We start from the raw sequence: 18,599 nt of genomic DNA, 5'->3' as shown, positions 1-18,599 counted from the left end.
TGAGCGCTACTATAATAAAGTTATTAACCCCTAATCCGCCTCACTAACCCTATAATAAATAGTATTAACCCCTAATCTGCCCTCCCTAACATCGCCGACACCTAACTTCAATTATTAACCCCTAATCTGCCGACCGGAGCTCACCGCTATTCTAATAAATGGATTAACCCCTAAAGCTAAGTCTAACCCTAACACTAACACCCCCCTAAGTTAAATATAATTTAAATCTAACGAAATAAATTAACTCTTATTAAATAAATTATTCCTATTTAAAGCTAAATACTTACCTGTAAAATAAATCCTAATATAGCTACAATATAAATTATAATTATATTGTAGCTATTTTAGGATTCATATTTATTTTACAGGTAACTTTGTATTTATTTTAACCAGGTACAATAGCTATTAAATAGTTAAGAACTATTTAATAGCTAAAATAGTTAAAATAATTACAAATTTACCTGTAAAATAAATCCTAACCTAAGTTACAATTAAAACTAACACTATACTATCAATAAATTAATTAAATAAAATACCTACAATTACCTACAATTAACCTAACACTACACTATCAATAAATTAATTAAATAAACTACCTACAATTAACCTAACACTACACTATCAATAAATTAATTAAATACAATTCCTACAAATAAATACAAATAAATAAACTTGCTAAAGTACAAAAAATAAAAAAGAACTAAGTTACAAAAAATAAAAAAATATCTACAAACATAAGAAAAATATTACAACAATTTTAAACTAATTACACCTACTCTAAGCCCCCTAATAAAACAACAAAGCCCCCCAAAATAAAATGCCCTACCCTATTCTAAATTACTAAAGTTAAAAGCTCTTTTACCTTACCAGCCCTGAACAGGGCCCTTTGCGGGGCATGCCCCAAGAAGATCAGCTCTTTTGCCTGTAAAAAAAAAACATACAATACCCCCCCCCAACATTACAACCCACCACCCACATACCCCTAATCTAACCCAAACCCCCCTTAAATAAACCTAACACTAAGCCCCTGAAAATCATCCTACCTTGTCTTCACCTCACCAGGTATCACCGATCCGTCCTGGCTCCAAAATCTTCATCCAACCCAAGCGGGGGTTGGCGATCCATCATCCGGTGCCTGAAGAGGTCCAGAAGAGTCTCCAAAGTCTTCATCCTATCCGGGAAGAAGAGGCGATCCGGACCGGCAACCATCTTGATCCAAGCGGCATCTTCTATCTTCATCCGATGACGACCGGCTCCATCCTGAAGACCTCCACCGCAGACCCATCTTCTTCCGGCGACGTCCAACTGCAGAATGACGGTTCCTTTAAGGGACGTCATCCAAGATGGCGTCCCTCAAATTCCGATTGGCTGATAGGATTCTATCAGCCAATCGGAATTAAGGTAGGAATATTCTGATTGGCTGATGGAATCAGCCAATCAGAATCAAGTTCAATCCGATTGGCTGATCCAATCAGCCAATCAGATTGAGCTTGCATTCTATTGGCTGTTCCGAGTAGATCGGATGAAGATAGAAGATGCCGCTTGGAAGATGATGGTTGCCGGTCCGGATCTACTCTTCTTCTCGGATAGGATGAAGACTTTGGAGCCTCTTCTGGACATCTTCAGCCACCGGATGATGGATCGCCAGCCCCCGCTTGGGTTGGATGAAGATTTTGGAGCCAGGACCGATCGGTGATACCCGGTGAGGTGAAGACAAGGTAGGATGATCTTCAGGGGCTTAGTGTTAGGTTTATTTAAGGGGGGTTTGGGTTAGATTAGGGGTATGTGGGTGATGGGTTGTAATGTTGGGGGGGAGGTATTGTATGTTTTTTTTTTACAGGCAAAAGAGCTGAACTTCTTGGGGCATGACCCGCAAAGGGCCCTGTTCAGGGCTGGTAAGGTAAAAGAGCTTTTAACTTTAGTAATTTAGAATAGGGTAGGGCATTTTTTATTTTGGGGGGCTTTGTTGTTTTATTAGGGGGCTTAGAGTAGGTGTAATTAGTTTAAAATTGTTGTAATATTTTTCTTATGTTTGTAGATATTTTTTTATTTTTTGTAACTTAGTTCTTTTTTAATTTTTGTACTTTAGCAAGTTTATTTATTTGTATTTATTTGTAGGAATTGTATTTAATTAATTTATTGATAGTGTAGTGTTAGGTTAATTGTAGGTAGTTTATTTAATTAATTTATTGATAGTGTAGTGTTAGGTTAATTGTAGGTAATTGTAGGTATTTTATTTAATTAATTTATTGATAGTATAGTGTTAGTTTTAATTGTAACTTAGGTTAGGATTTATTTTACAGGTAAATTTGTAATTATTTTAACTATTTTAGCTATTAAATAGTTCTTAACTATTTAATAGCTATTGTACCTGGTTAAAATAAATACAAAGTTACCTGTAAAATAAATATTAATCCTAAAATAGCTATAATATAATTATAATTTATATTGTAGCTATATTAGGATTTATTTTACAGGTAAGTATTTAGCTTTAAATAGGAATAATTTATTTAATAAGAGTTAATTTATTTCGTTAGATTTAAATTATATTTAACTTAGGGGGGTGTTAGTGTTAGGGTTAGATTTAGCTTTAGGGGTTAATCCATTTATTAGAATAGCGGTGAGCTCCGGTCGGCAGATTAGGGGTTAATAATTGAAGTTAGGTGTCGGCGATATTAGGGAGGGCAGATTAGGGGTTAATACTATTTATTATAGGGTTAGTGAGGCGGATTAGGGGTTAATAACTTTATTATAGTAGCGCTCAGGTCCGCTCGGCAGATTAGGGGTTAATAAGTGTAGGCAGGTGGAGGCGACGTTGTGGGGGGAAGATTAGGGGTTAATAAATATAATATAGGGGTCGGCGGTGTTAGAGGCAGCAGATTAGGGGTACATAAGGATAACGTAGGTGGCTGCGCTTTGCGGTCGGCAGATTAGGGGTTAATTATTGTAGGTAGGTGGAGGCGACATTGTGGGGGGCAGATTAGGGGTTAATAAATATAATATAGGGGTCGGCGATGTTAGGGAACCAGATTAGGGGTACATAGGGATAATGTAAGTAGCGGCGGTTTACGGAGCGACAGATTAGGGGTTAAAAATAATATACAGGGGTCAGCGATAGCGGGGGCGGCAGAATAGGGGTTAATAAGTGTAAGGTTAGGGGTGTTTAGACTCAGGGTACATGTTAGGGTGTTAGGTGTAAACGTAGGAAAGGTTACCGCATAGCAAACAATGGGGCTGCGTTAGGAGCTGAACGCGGCTTTTTTGCAGGTGTTAGGTTTTTTTTTTCAGCTCAAACAGCCCCATTGTTTCCTATGGGAGAATCGTGCACGAGCACGTTTTTGAGGCTGGCCTCGTCTGTAAGCAACTCTGGTATCGAGAGTTGAAGCTGCGTTAAAAATGCTCTACGCTCCTTTTTTGGAGCCTAACGCAGCCTTTATGTGGACTCTCGATACCAGAGTTATTTTTATGGTGCGGCCAGAAAAAAGCCGGCGTTAGTTTTTCGGGTCGTTACCGACAAAACTCCAAATCTAGGCCTACCTAGTTAAAATAAATACAAACTTATCTGTGAAATAAAAGTTAAACCGAAGCGGCCTTACACTAAAACCTACCATTATAAAATAAAAAAACACTAAAATTACAAAAAATAAAAAAAATACCATTACAAAAAATAACAACGAAATTATCCAAAACAATAAAAATTATAACTATTCTAATACCACATACCTTAAAAGGGCCTTTTGTAGGGCATTGCCCTAAATAAATCTTTTTCTACAAAATAAATACAAACTCCCCCTAACAATACAAGCCCCCTCCCCCCCAACCCACAAAATAAAAATAAAGTAAACCTAATCTTCCCATTGCCCTGAAAAGGGCATTTTTATGGGCATTGCCCTTAAAAGGACATTCAGCTCTTTTGCTGCCCATTAAAAATAAAAAAATGGCTATTCTAAAAAAAAAGAAAAAAAAACAAAACGGAAAAAAAGCATTACACATAATAACAAACAAATTATCCAAAAACAGAATTTATGCTTACCTGATAAATTACTTTCTCTTGCGGTGTATCCAGTCCACGGATTCATCCTTTACTTGTGGGATATCCTCATTCCCTACAGGAAGTGGCAAAGAGAGCACACAGCAAAGCTGTCCATATAGCTCCCCCTCTAGCTCCACCCCCCAGTCATTCAACCAAAGGTTAGGAAGAAAAAGGAGAAACCATAAGGTGCAGTGGTGACTGTAGTTTAAACAAAAATTTTTTACCTGACTTAAATGCCCGGGCGGGCCGTGGACTGGATACACCGCAAGAGAAAGTAATTTATCAGGTAAGCATAAATTCTGTTTTCTCTTGCAAGGTGTATCCAGTCCACGGATTCATCCTTTACTTGTGGGATACCAATACCAAAGCTTTAGGACACGTATGAAGGGAGAGAACAAGACAGGTACTTAAACGGAAGGCACCACTGCTTGCAAAACCTTTCTCCCAAAAATAGCCTCTGAAGAAGCAAAAGTATCGAATTTGTAAAATTTGGCAAAAGTATGCAGTGAAGACCAAGTCGCTGCCTTACAAATCTGTTCAACAGAAGCCTCATTTTTGAAAGCCCATGTGGAAGCCACTGCTCTGGTAGAATGTTTTTTCTATCAAAAACAAAAGTTTCCAAGATAACAACTTAATGTCTATGGAATGTAAAGGTTCAAACGGAACCCCTTGAAGAACTGAAAGAACTAGATTCAAACTCCATGGCAGAGCCACAGGTTTATAGACAGGCTTGATTCTGACTGGTAGAGTCTGGTACCTGTGTAACAGGATGGACAAAGCAGATATTTGTCCTTTTAAGGAACTAGCTGACAATCCTTTCTCCAATCCTTCTTGGAGAAAAGACAATATCCTGGGAATCCTAATCTTACTCCATGAGTAACCCTTGGATTCACACCAACAAAGATATTTCCGCCATATATTATGGTAGATTTTCCTGGTGACAGGCTTTCTAGCCTGAATCAGAGTATCTATAACTGACTCAGAGAACCCACGCTTTGATAGAATTAAGCGTTCAATCTCCAAGCAGTCAGACGTAGAGAAACTAAATTTTGATACTTGAACGGACCCTGTATCAGAAGATCCTGCCTCATTGGCAATGTCCATGGTGGGACAGATGACATGTCCACTAGGTCTGCATACCAAGTCCTGTGTGGCCACGCAGGCGCTATCAGAATCACTGAAGCCTTCTCCTGCTTGATTCTGGCAACCAGACGCGGGAGGAGAGGAAACGGTGGAAAAACATAAGCCAGATTGAAGGACCAAGGCGCTGCTAGAGCATCTATCAATACCGCCTTAGGATCCCGGGACCTGGACCCATAGAGAGGAAGTTTGGTGTTCTGACGGGACGCCATCAGATCCAACTCTGGAGTGCCCCAAAGCTGAGTCAGCTGGGCAAATGCCTCCGGGTGGAGTTCCCACTCCCCCGGGTTAAAAGTCTGACGACTTAGAAAATCTGCCTCCCAGTTGTCTACTCCTGGGATGTGGATTGCTGAGAGATGGCAGGAGTGATCCTCCGCCCACCTGATTATTTTGGTTACTTCCGTCATTGCTAGGGAACTCTTTGTTCCCCCCTGATGATTGACGTAAGCTACAGTCGTGATGTTGTCCGACTGAAATCTGATGAATTTGGCCGCAGCTAGTTGAGGCCATGCATAAAGAGCATTGAATATCGCCCTCAGTTCCAGAATGTTTATTGGGAGAAGAGTTTCTTCCCGAGACCATAAGCCCTGAGCTTTCAGTGAGTCCCAGACCGCACCCCAGCACCCAACAGACTGGCGTCGGTCGTTACAATGATCCACTCTGGTCTGTGGAAACATATTCCCTGAGACAGTTGATCCTGAGACAACCACCAGAGAAGAGAATCTCTGGTCTCCTGGTCCAACTGAATTTGAGGAGACAAATCTGCATAATCCCCATTCCACTGTTTGAGCATGCATAGTTGCAGTGGTCTGAGGTGTATCCGAGCAAAAGGGACTATGTCCATTGCCGCTACCATTAGTCCGATTGTCTCCATGCACTGAGCTACAGATGGCCGAGGAATGCAATGAAGAGCTCGGCAAGTAGTTAACAGTTTTAACTTTCTGACCTCCATCAGAAATATTTTAATTTCTAAAGAGTCTATCAGGGTTCCTAGGAATGGAACTCTTGTGAGGGGGGAGGGAGAACTCTTTTTTACGTTCACCTTCCACCCGTGAAACCTCAGAAAGGCCAATACGATCTCCGTGTGAGACTTGTTCTTTGGAAAGTTGACGCCTGAATTAAGATGTTGTCTAAGTAAGGCGCCACTGCTATGCCCCGCAGTCTTAGAACCGCCAGGAGGGACCCTAGCACCTTTGTGAAAATTCTGGGAGCAGTGGCCAACCCGAAAGGAAGAGCCACAAACTGATAATGCTTGTCCAGAAAGGCGAACCTGAGAAACTGGTGATGATCTTTGTGGATAGGAATATGCAGATACGCATCCTTTAGATCCACGGTAGTCATATATTGACCCTCCTGGATCATTGGTAAGATTGTCCGAATGGTTTCCATCTTGAATGATGGGACTCTGAGGAATTTGTTTAGAATTTTGAGATCCAGGATTGGTCTGAAAGTTCCTTCTTTTTTTTTGGGAACCACAAACAAGTTTGAGTAAAACCACAGTCCTTGTTCTGCAATTGGAACTGGGTAGATCACTCTTAATGTAATGTCTGATCTGTAGACAGAAGAGAAATGTGGAACCATCCCCTTGGAGGAAAGTCCTTGAATTCTAGAAGGTATCCCTGGGCTACAATCTCTAATGCCCAAGGATCGTGTACATCTCTTGCCCAGGCCTGAGCGAAGAGAGAGAGTCTGCCCCTTACTAGATCCGGTCCCAGATCGGGGGCTACCCCTTCATGCTTTCTTGGTGGCAGCTGCAGGCTTTTTGGCCTGTTTACCCTTATTCCAGCCCTGGTAAGGTTTTGAGGTTGCCTTGGGCTGTGAAGCGTTACCCTCTTGCTTTGCAGCCAGAGAGGATGAAGCGGGGCCGTTCCTGAAATTGGGAAAGGAATGAAAATTAGCTTTGTTCTTTGTCTTAAAGGGCTTGTCCTGAGGGAGAGCATGGCCTTTTCCCCCGGTGATATCTGAAATAATCTCTTTCAATTCAGGCCCGAAGAGGGTCTTTCCTTTGAAAGGAATGTTCAAAAGCTTAGATTTAGATGACACATCGGCCGACCAGGACTTTAGCCATAGCGCCCTGCGCGCCAAAATGGCGAAACCTGAATTTGTTGCCGCTAACTTAGCTATTTGGAAAGCGGCGTCAGTGATAAAAGAATTAGCTAGCTTTAGAGCCTTAATTCTATCCATAATTTCCTCATATGAGGTCTCCGTCTGGAGCGAGTCTTCCAGCGCCTCAAACCAGAAAGCAGCTGCAGTAGTTACAGGAATAATGCAGGCAATAGGTTGGAGAAGAAAACCTTGTTGAACAAAAATTTTCTTAAGTAAACCCTCTAACTTCTTATCCATAGGGTCTTTAAAAGCACAACTGTCTTCAATTGGTATGGTTGTGCGTTTAGCAAGTGTAGAAATAGTCCCCTCCACCTTAGGGACCGTCTGCCACGAGTCCCGCACAGGGTCAGGTATGGGGAACATTTTCTTAAAAACAGGAGGGGGAGCAAAGGGAACACCTGGTCTATCCCACTCCCTAGTAACGATATCTGCAATCCTCTTAGGGACCGGAAACGTATCCGTGTAAAAAGGGACCTCTAGGTACTTGTCCATTTTACACAATTTCTCTGGGATCACCAAAGGGTCGCAGTCATCCAGAGTAGCTAATACCTCCCTAAACAAAACGCGGAGGTGTTCTAATTTAAATTTAAAAGCCAATGTATCTGAATCTGTCTGAGGAGGAACCCTTCCTGAATCAGAGACTTCTCCCTCAGACATCAAATCCCTCGCTCCCACTTCAGAGCGTTGTGAGGGTATATCGGATACGGCTACCAAAGCGTCAGAATGCTCATAATCTGTTCTTAAAAAGGAGCTATCACACTTTGCGGGTAACATGGGCAGTTTAGATAAGAAGGCTGTAAGAGAATTATCCATGACTGCCGCTAAGTCTTGTAATGTAGAGGTACTAGGCGTCGCTTGCGCGGGCGTAACTGGTTGTGACACTTGGGGAGAGGCAGATGGGCTACCCTCGTTACCTTCAGTCTGAGAATCATCTTGGGCAACATTTTTAAGTGCAACAATATGATCTTTAAAGTGTATAGACATATCAGTACAAGTGGGACACATTCTGAGAGGGGGGTCCACCATGGCTTCTAAACACATTGAACAAGGATTTTCCTTAGTGCCAGACATGTTTAATAGACTAGTAATATATACAAGCAGGCTTGGAAATCACTTTAATCAAATAAAAAACGCAATTTGAAAAAAACTTTACTGTGCCTTTAAGAGATAAAAAGAACACACAATTTTACAAAACAGTGAAAAATGCAGCAATTCTCCTGAAATTTTCACAGTATGTACCTAAAGCCTTAATAAGATTGCACCACAAGTTTCAAAACGATTAACCCCTTAATGCCCAAACCGGAGCAGCCTACAGCCAGCACCCGGTTAAAAATAGTACAGCACCTTGCCACAGCCTTGCTGTGGCCCTACCTGCCTTAGAGATCAGATTTTGGGGAATATAGCTTCTATAAGGCCCTCAAACAGCAGCAGGACCCTCCATGTGAAGCAGCATGAACTTCTCTGCAATTCTAACTGCGCATCTGAGGCGCAAAATTAGGCCCCTCCCACTCTACTCCGGAGTTTTGAGGCCTAGTAAATCACTCTTAAGTGACTAAAAACCAGCCATGTGGGTAATAACCCCAGAAAGAACCCCAAAAGGACTTTCAAAGTGTCTACAAACGATATTATTCTTGAATAAACAATTGATTGCCCTGAATCAGTGTCAACCAGCATAATTAGCCCTGTTATGTAAGCATTCAATTCCTTACTAAGTCTGTGAACATAGCTTACCCTCCCCTCATGGGGATATTGTCAGTCTCTTCTAGCATTATCTCAGTCTTGTTTAGAAATAAATGACTGAACATACCTCATTGCAGATTACCCTGCAAACCGTTCCCCCCAACTGAAGTTTTCTGGTACTCCTCAGTCCTGTGTGGGAACAGCAGTGGATTTTAGTTACAACATGCTAAAATCATTTTCCTCTCAGCAGAAATATTCATCACTTTTCTGCTAGAGAGTAAATAGTACAAACCAGCACCATTTAAAATAACAAACTTTTGATTGAAGATAATAAAAACTACAATTCTAACACCACATTCACTTTACCCTGCCGTAGAGAGACCCTAGTGCTTAGAGCCGGCAAAGAGAATGACTAGGGGGTGGAGCTAGAGGGGGAGCTATATGGACAGCTTTGCTGTGTGCTCTCTTTGCCACTTCCTGTAGGGAATGAGAATATCCCACAAGTAAAGGATGAATCCGTGGACTGGATACACCTTGCAAGAGAAATAATAATTATTCCTATTCTAATACCCATTTTAAAAAAATGCACGCCAAAATAAAATAAACCTAATCTATAATAAACTACCAATAGCCCTTAAAAGGGCCTTTTGTAGGGCATTGCCCTAAATAAATCATCGCTTTTCTAAACAAAAATACAAAGACCCACTAACATTACAAACCCCCAACCAACAAAATAAAAAAAAACTATCCAAAAAAAACTTATCTAACTATTGCCCTGAAAAGGGCATTTGTATGGGCATTGCCCTTAAAGGGCATTCAGCTCTTTTACTGCCCTTAAAAGGGCATTCAGCTCTTTTTAGAGTGCCCATTACCCTAATCTAAAAAAAAAACGTTAAAAAAAACCTAACACTAACCCCTCTTTAGGTACTCTCAGTTGCTGAAGTCCCGCTTGAACGATCTTCATCCCTGCAGCTCCATCTTCATCTAGGAGGCTCCAACTTCATCCATCGTGGGACCAGCAGCTTCTTCATCCCTGTAGAGGGGGAGCAGCGATGCGCGGAGTCGGAGGTCCAATGATCCAACGTGGAGGTCCTTTTCATGTGATCATCCGCCGCACACTGAGGATCTGTTCGAATCAGCCAATAGGAATGAGCAATAGGAATGAGAGCTGCTTAAATCCTATTGGCTGATTTTTCAGCCAATAGGAATGCAATGGTACCCCCAGTATAAAAGGGGTACCTTGCATTTCAATACTCAGTGTGTGGTGGACGATCGCATGAAGAGGACCTCCACATCGGATCGATGGACCTCTGCCTCCAAACATCGCTGATCTACCTCATCAGCGATGAAGAAGATGCAGGTCCCACGATGGATGAAGATGGAGCCACCTGGATGAAGATCATTCAAGTGGGACTTCAGCAACTGTGGCACCTAAAGAGGGATTAGATTTTTAAGGTTTTTGGGGTGGGTTTTTTTTATATTAGGGTAATGGGCACGATCAGTGCACATCGGCTTTCGCTTGCACACAAACCATTTACTTTCAACTTGTAATATGCATGCTAACCAACGCAAGTAATATGTTTGCTTCCTGCAGTGCTTGCACTTAAGCAAAATTGCTAAATACCGCACCACTTATAATTTAGTCCTATGAGTTTTATATTTTCATAAAAGGTATAGCCATAACTACCTGTACTTCCTGGAGGCTTTCTGGGACTAAAGTTAAAGGGGTGGAGCCATAACAGAAGTTTTGGGGTCATGTTGGGTGAGTCAGGATAGGCTGAAGGTGAAATAGGTTTTAGCTGGAGGGAAAGTGGGGAAGAGCTCCCAACCCATGACAATCCTGTAATTTCTGAGAGATTTGGGATCAATTAATTGGATAGAATATATAGATTCACAATATGCCTCATTAGTATGATGATGCTCCACAGGGATTGTTTAAAATACATTTATTTTTAATTTGGAACTGTGTATCTCATTGAGGAGAGTTCACTAATATTCTTTATGTGAAGAAAAGACTCTCACTTAACAGTATATTTCTCAGTAAAATAAGCTAAAAATGTCTCAAAATGCTGGCCAGATTTTGAGAATCAGGCCCAGATTTTGAGAATCAGGCCCAGATTTTGAGAATCAGTGGATGTAAACCTGAGATTTCTTTGGGCTAAAAAGGCTCTTCAGCATTACCAGTTCATAAATGATTATATTCTATTTACTGAAGCATTTTCATCTCCAAATTCTTTGGTGAATCCTCTTCATACAACAATATAGGACCTATAAATAATAGAAAAATAAAGATTAAGAAGCTGGAGAGGCTGAAGAGAACTGTATAAATTGCAGCATGTCAAATTAGATGAGCATGTTTTTCCTTTAGGTTTTGTTTAATTAACAGTTGTATAGTACTGCAGAATATGATGAATAATAATAATAATAGTAAAAATACTAATAATAATAAATCATACTATGACAACAATATACAGGTAGCCCTCTTTTTTTCTCTGGGGTTAGGTTCCAGGAGGAATGATTGCAAATCGAAACAGTTGTAAATTGAAACCCAGTTTATAATGTAAGTCAAAGGGAAGTGAGGGAGTTAGGTTCAATGCCCCTCTCAAAATTGTCATAAGTAACAATACATTATTTTTAAAGGTTTGAAATGAAGACTTTAAATGCTAAAAAGCATTTTAAACCTAATAATATAGATTGTATCATCATCAAACTAAGTTTAATGAACAAAAACATTTGGTAAACATCACCTAATAAAATAATTACACATTAGATTGCATCATCATCAAACTAAGTTTAATGAACAAAAACGTTTTTTTTGCTTGCATTTTTCTGCAAACAGTTCTCTGTGTTGTTAGCATGTTAGATAATATTGGTTCTGCACCTATTCCATGCATTTCAATCTGCAGTGATTAATAGGCAGTTAGGCACCCTCACCTCAAGCTGCTGGACAGGAAGATAATAGGGAAGTGGCTGCAAGAGCTTGCTCGATAGGTCTTGTCTGATCTGTGTACACAGATCAATTTCAGGCTGTTAAACTAGCTTAACTTTGCTGAAACACAAGCGGACAGCTCCACCTACTGGCTATTTTAATTAGTGCACTGATTTTTAATGCATTTTAATAGCAATCTCATGACTGGAGAAAAAAAGGTTGTTATTCTGAAACGGCGCAAATTGAACCGGCGTGAACCGAGGGCCACAAGTATTGGCAAATTCCTACAGCATATAAAAATTGCATACCAAAGTTATTACTAAACACTGAAACAGTTAAACACTTCCTGTTTCCTATTATCATACATCACTAATGCAGAAAAATGTATCGTATGGACAAAGCATTCAAGTTTTCTAAATACTTTGTACCTGATTATACTCAATTAGCACCAAAACTCATAAGCCAATTTACTTAACCAAATAGCATAGATGTAAAAAAATGTCACTAACCATTGCCTAGATTAAAATCCTGCCAAAATATGTGACATAGTAAAGTGGAAAATGCTAATGATAACTCATTTAGGGCCAGTTTACAAGTGGAGCACTAATTTATCGTGCATCCACAAATGGGCAAATTTGCCCGTTTAAGGGCGTGATAAATAACTAGCAATAACAAGTGGCTTGTTATTACTACTGCAAGTTTGAGGTAGCAATTAGTACTCAGAAAAATTAATCAGACCTCTGGTTAATTTTTTATGTTGAAATCATTTTTATTAATATTTTAGAATAAATACAACAGGTTACACACCATAAATATATTCAACTGTCACAGTTCCCCAGTTACGTAATTACATTTGCAATGAACATATGTTAGCTTACTATTTGTAAGCGTATTGAAATGTATGCAATATAATCTTAATAAAGAAAAACAAGTATACAAAACACACATCATATATAGTCCAAACTAAAAAAATATTTGAACCTATTACAAAGAATAGGTACTAAGTAACTAATTCTAGCATTGATGACATGGGGGTGACACCCTAGAGATAAGAACAAGAATATAGATTAGTGGAGTAGAAGAAAGAGGAAAGGAAGAAAAGAGAAGATGCTCGTCTCATTTGAAGTTCTCCCGTCAGACATCCAGATTCTTCAATAAAGGTATTGCACTCATGAGCATCTGATTACACCCTGCCCATCATAAGAACTATCTATGTGAATGTGTTAATTTTACATAACCTTTTGTCTTTGCCTGGTTTGGGTATCACGACTATTTTAGCATAAAGAAGTTCATGGGGCAGATCTTTTCCCTGAAGAATATGGTTGCAAAATTGTACTAAGTGTGAGGTTAGAGCCAGTTTAAAAAGTTTATAATATTCTCCCGGGAGTCCGTCTGGACCTGCTGCCTTTCCTTGCTTTAGTTCTTTGATAACAGAGAGGACCTCACGTGTAGTGATACCTTTGGTAGATTAGCATCTGTTAAAAATTGGTTAAGAAGTGAGGTAGTGCGTGCAGATTTAGTGACTGTCTTCCCATCATATAGTGATCTGTAATAGCTGGCAAAGACATCTACTATCTCTAAAGGGTGAGATATCGTTTCTCCACAAGGTTTACGCAAAGCCAGTATAGAAATATCTTTAATCTAGTCTCTAAGTTTAGATGCTATAAATGTATCCAGTTTATTTGCAAAAATAAAATATCTTTCTTTTAATCTCTGACTAGCTCTTAGTGACACGTTCTGTAGGATAAGGTCTAAGGATTGGTGCTTTGTCATGAGTAGTTTGAGCACTGAGGGTGACCCAGTCTCCCAATGCTGTATTTCTAACTGGTGTATTTTGTGTTGTAGCTTTAGAAATGTTTTTTTATTTTTATTTTTCAGGTGACATTTCAGTTTGATCAAAAGCTCTTGCAAATATTGTTTGTGGACTGCCCAGGGGAGTGTTGGGTTAGAAGTTGTTTCAACAGTGATTTGCCAAAATTCTAGCAGATATTGAAAGATAGTTGCCCTGTGAATTGCATCTTTCAACAACAGGGGTTCATAGATTCAATTTTCATTTGCACTTGGCGGGAGGAAACCATTAAGTTCTACCCGTATTATAGAATGATCCAACCAGACACATGGACTAATAGAGAAAGAGACCTGATTAACTACTACAATCTGACTTAAAAATAAGTTTAAAATATCATTTATGAGCTACAGAATAGAAAGTATGGTGTGTTGTGTCTCCATATAATATTTTCTATGAATCAAGTATGATGTGTCATGTGAATATATCTAATATTGTTTTAATTTTGTTATTGTATCTGATTTAAAAGTGGGAGAGAGTGAGTTTAGGGGAAGATTGGTTAGGTTTAAGGGAAACATTGAAATCTCCTGCTACAAAGGGCCTGATATTCCTCCAGTGCGTTAGTAAATGCAAGATGCAGGAAAAAAATGTTCTTGTTTGTCATTAGGAGCATAGACATTACAGAAGATCATTTATGTTCCATGCATGTGTCTCTTTATTATGAGATATCTACCCTCCGGGTCTATAAATGTATCTTCCACTGTAAAATTTAAGGAGGAGTGGAACAAAAATGATACCCCTCATTTTTTGCTAGTCATGGAGGCGTGAAAGTGCAAGGGATACTAATGAGACCAATATTTAGGGATGTGACTTTTCTCAAAATGTGTCTCTTGCAATAAAATAATGTTTGCCCTTAGCTGCTTATATTTAGAGCTTTTCTACATTTTATATCTGAGTTTAATCCTCTCACATTGTGAGAGAGTAGAACTATATTAGGGGTGCTCATATATAAAAATTATAGATTTTTAGTGTCTTATGTAGATAGATATCTGAGAGTACCCCATTGTTTAGTGTAAAGATCCATCCTTTACCTGAATTAGGTGTTAAAAGAAGTTGTACCTTTAAATAATCCAGGGGCTTGCAAGTATGTATGGGTATTCTGGTGTCTAACAAGGAGAAGCATCTCTAGAGGAGAAAAAATATTTGATAGGAAAGAGATATTAGAGACAGTTGTGACATCTAAGGGAGTAAATAAGAAAGAGTTAGTGAGAAAAAGATAAAAATGTAACAAAAATGTATAAATGAACTAACGAGTTCAGAGCCTTATTGTTGATGCCCAGGGTCCCCTCACCAAGAGTAACTCTGTTTTGTCCGGGTTCACTTTGAGACAGCTAGCATTCATCCATTCTATGAGGTCTGCTAAACAACTGTTTATGCAGCATGCTTGGTCTGTAGTATCTGGAGCAAAGGAGAAGTAGAGTTGTGTGTCATCCACGTAACAATGATACTTTAGGCCATGTCAGTTAATGATGTCCCTCAGTGGTAGTAAGTAAATTGCGAATAGCATGGGAGACAGGATGGATCCTTGTGGAACTCTGCAGGCCAGTTCTGTCGGTGCTGATGAGCTTGATCCTGATATTACTCTGTGATCTACCAGCGAGGAAAGATTTAAACCAGTGAAGGACTGTGCCTCCTAGACCACAGATGTGCTGCAAGTGCTCTATTAGAATTCTATGGTCAATGGTGTCAAATGCAGCTGAGAGATCCAGGAGGATTAGGATGGAGTAATCAACTTTATCTCATGCCATGAGGAGATCATTTAGCACTCTGACTAGCGCTGTTTCTGTGCTGTGGCGGAATCTGAAGCCTGACTGGAAAGGATTGAATATGTTCAGGCATGATAGCTGGGCTTCCAGTTGAGTTGCCACTACTTTTTCAATTAATTTCCCTAGAAATGGGAGGTTGGATACTAGTCTGTAATTAGTCATGCAGTCTGGGTCTAATAAAGGTTTCTTTAGGAGTGGTATTACCAAAGATTCTTTTAGATGATCCGGGAAGTCTCCTGTTTTTAGTGAACACTGCACTATTTTTGTGAGGGCTGGGGTGAGTGTTTCAATGCATCCAGATATGAGCTGAGTTCGAGCAGGGTCTAAATCACATGTAGTAGGGTGCAACTTTTGTATGGTGTTTTTAACTCCTTTTAGATCCACATTTGTAAAAGTGGACCATAAACTGGGGCAATCTGGCATTCCATTGTAGTGGTTCTGGTGTGTAACTGTTTGGTATGCTGTGATAGCCATTCGGATTGAGGAAATCTTGTCTCTGAAGAAGTTCACAAATGCTTCACATTTATCCTGAAAAACGTTGGTGGGGCTAAGCATGCATGCTGGTTTTCAGAGCCTTTCTACTGTGCAAAACAGTTGCCTGGGTCTATTGTGGGAGAGTGCAATTTCACGTGATAAAAATGAAGATTTTTTTCTGAATTATCTTGGATTGATATTTATTTACATATTATGATTCCCCAAAGGGAGATTAGATTGTCCTAGGCAACCTGAAAAAAAGAACCCTGATCCAAAATCCTATTAGACCTGCCCTATTTATCATATATTATTAAGTACCTAATGATTACTCTCACTCTCAGTCAGCAACAACTTTTGAACTGTAAATGTAAGAACATCGAATCTAGATAATAAAGGGACAGAACCATGGAGGTCTCAAGTACTTTATAAAAAATAAACATAATGAAGACAATATTATAAGGGGTCTATAACAGTGTATAACATCTTGTTTCTTCTACTGACCCCTTTTCTCATAACACTGAGATAAATAGCTAATGATCTGGTGTTAAAAAAACTATAGGTGCCATATGTTTATTAAAAACATTAAAGGGGATTACATGCCCTGGTGGTTTCCGGAGGAGGAGCTAACTGCTCACACCTGTGTGTGATTACCTTCCAGTCCTGCAGCTGCTGGTGGAGTTTCTCGTGCCAAACCCAGGGACCTGGGTAGCTTCTTGGATAGCCTGTATCAATGCTCCTGGAACCAGACAGTGGACAGACATCCCACTGTGCTGACATTATTAGTCAGCTTGCAAAAAGCCTATACCTTGGGCTTCCTCTTTTTATATATATTAGAACTTGTGATATAACTTCAAAGAGGAACAGAGTGCCTCCCTCCCCCACCGGTGCTGCATGGGAGGTTGAGGCTATCTTTATACACTCTCTCTGCTATACTGATAAACTGCCTTGAACCTGGCCCTAATTACCTGCAGGATAACAGCAGATTCTCTCCATACCCTTTCCTCCCCCACCGGTGCTGCGTGGGAGGATAAGGCTATTTACATATATCAACACTGCTGCATTAACAAAGGACCTGATGTTTTTTTCCTGACTCCTGCCCTGAGTACCCACAGCAGCGGGGCGGACCCCCCACATACCTTCCTCTCCCCCACCGAAGTTGCGAGGGAGACAGAAATCATCAGTGAGCCGCATCTTCAAGCAGGGAGCGATAAGTACTCGAAGCGGCTCTGCTCGGTGCCGGACTGAAAGCTTGCTGGAGAATCCCCCCTCCCCCACCGGTGCTGCGTGGGAGGTCGGGGCTGTGTGTAGCTAGCCTGGCAGTTGCCGCTGAGATCTCCCTGTGCAGCGCCTCTGCATATCTCTGCTCTGGTTCCTCGAGACGCTGTGGGTAAGCGCTAGATTAGGAGGTGCTCAATCTGGGAGCATGTTTTCCTCTCTTCACCTTTTTTTTGGGGATTCCAACCAGAGCTGTATGTCCTGGGGAACACTGTATGGATCCTGGTAAAAATGCTATGGAAGATGGCTGTATAATTAACCCCTCTAATAGGTATCAGCAATTTTGGCATTTTCTCATATTGAAGGCTCTTTCCGCCCACCTACCTGGCTATTAGTTGAACGCTGATGCATAGAATGACCCAGGTAAGGTGGCGAGCTGCATACATACAAGAACTGGCTGAACTTTATTAACTATATAAAGGAACTTTTTTTTTTTTTTTTTTTTCATTGGCTCCTTATATGATTCTTTTTCTGCATATGATTTTGTTTGGCGCATTTAATTTTATTTAACTATATTACTTGTCGCTACAATTTTTGTCATATCAATGTATTGAGCAAATCTAGGCAAAAATGTTAATGCTTAAGAATGTTTAAAATGTGCATAGTATGTAAAAAGACATTGTACTTTCTCCTCTAAAAAGTGAAACATTCTCAGGGGAGAGAGAAGGGAGGGGAGAAAAGGAGGGAAAAAAAATCAAAGGTTATTGAGTGTGAATAAGGAATTAATAATTCAATACCAGAGAAATTTACTATAACCTTTTTCAGGATATATTACCCATTATTACTGCTTGGAGGGAAGGGCTATATAGAGATAAAAGATCCTCAGTTATATTATCTAATAACTCTTTCCTAAGAATAAATCTCCTACGTTCCCTGAAAATAAAATACTATCCCTTACTATTGGACAGGGAGAAAGTTTATATAGAAATATAAAGATCATTAGTTAAAACTACCTTATAAATTTTCTTTAAAGAAGAGATATTTTAACTTCTCTGAAAATAAAATACAAATGAAACTGACTGAACCAGGATATAACTAGGTCACTGTGAATATGTTTGCTTACCTATAAAATATACTGTATATAATTGCTGGAATAATATTTTCTTGGATATAAATCTAATTGAGAAATTGCTGTTGCTGCTTTCAGAGATACCATTTCCTTTATTGTGTCTTTTGAAGATTAGCAACAGTAAGACAATTAACAAATTGACATAAAATTGCCTAACATTAATAACGTCCCTGATCTCTGCATCCCTGGCTGGATCTAAATAACACGATTTAATTCACAGTTTATTATTTTTCCTTTCTTTCCTTTTTTTTTTTTTTTTTTTTTCTCTCTCCCCTTTTCTT

The sequence above is a fragment of the Bombina bombina genome, chromosome 4 (genome assembly GCF_027579735.1).
Source record: "Bombina bombina isolate aBomBom1 chromosome 4, aBomBom1.pri, whole genome shotgun sequence".
Lineage (NCBI taxonomy): Eukaryota > Metazoa > Chordata > Amphibia > Anura > Bombinatoridae > Bombina > Bombina bombina.
The sequence above is the reverse complement of the archived record's forward strand: the minus strand, read 5'-3'. Positions refer to the sequence as shown.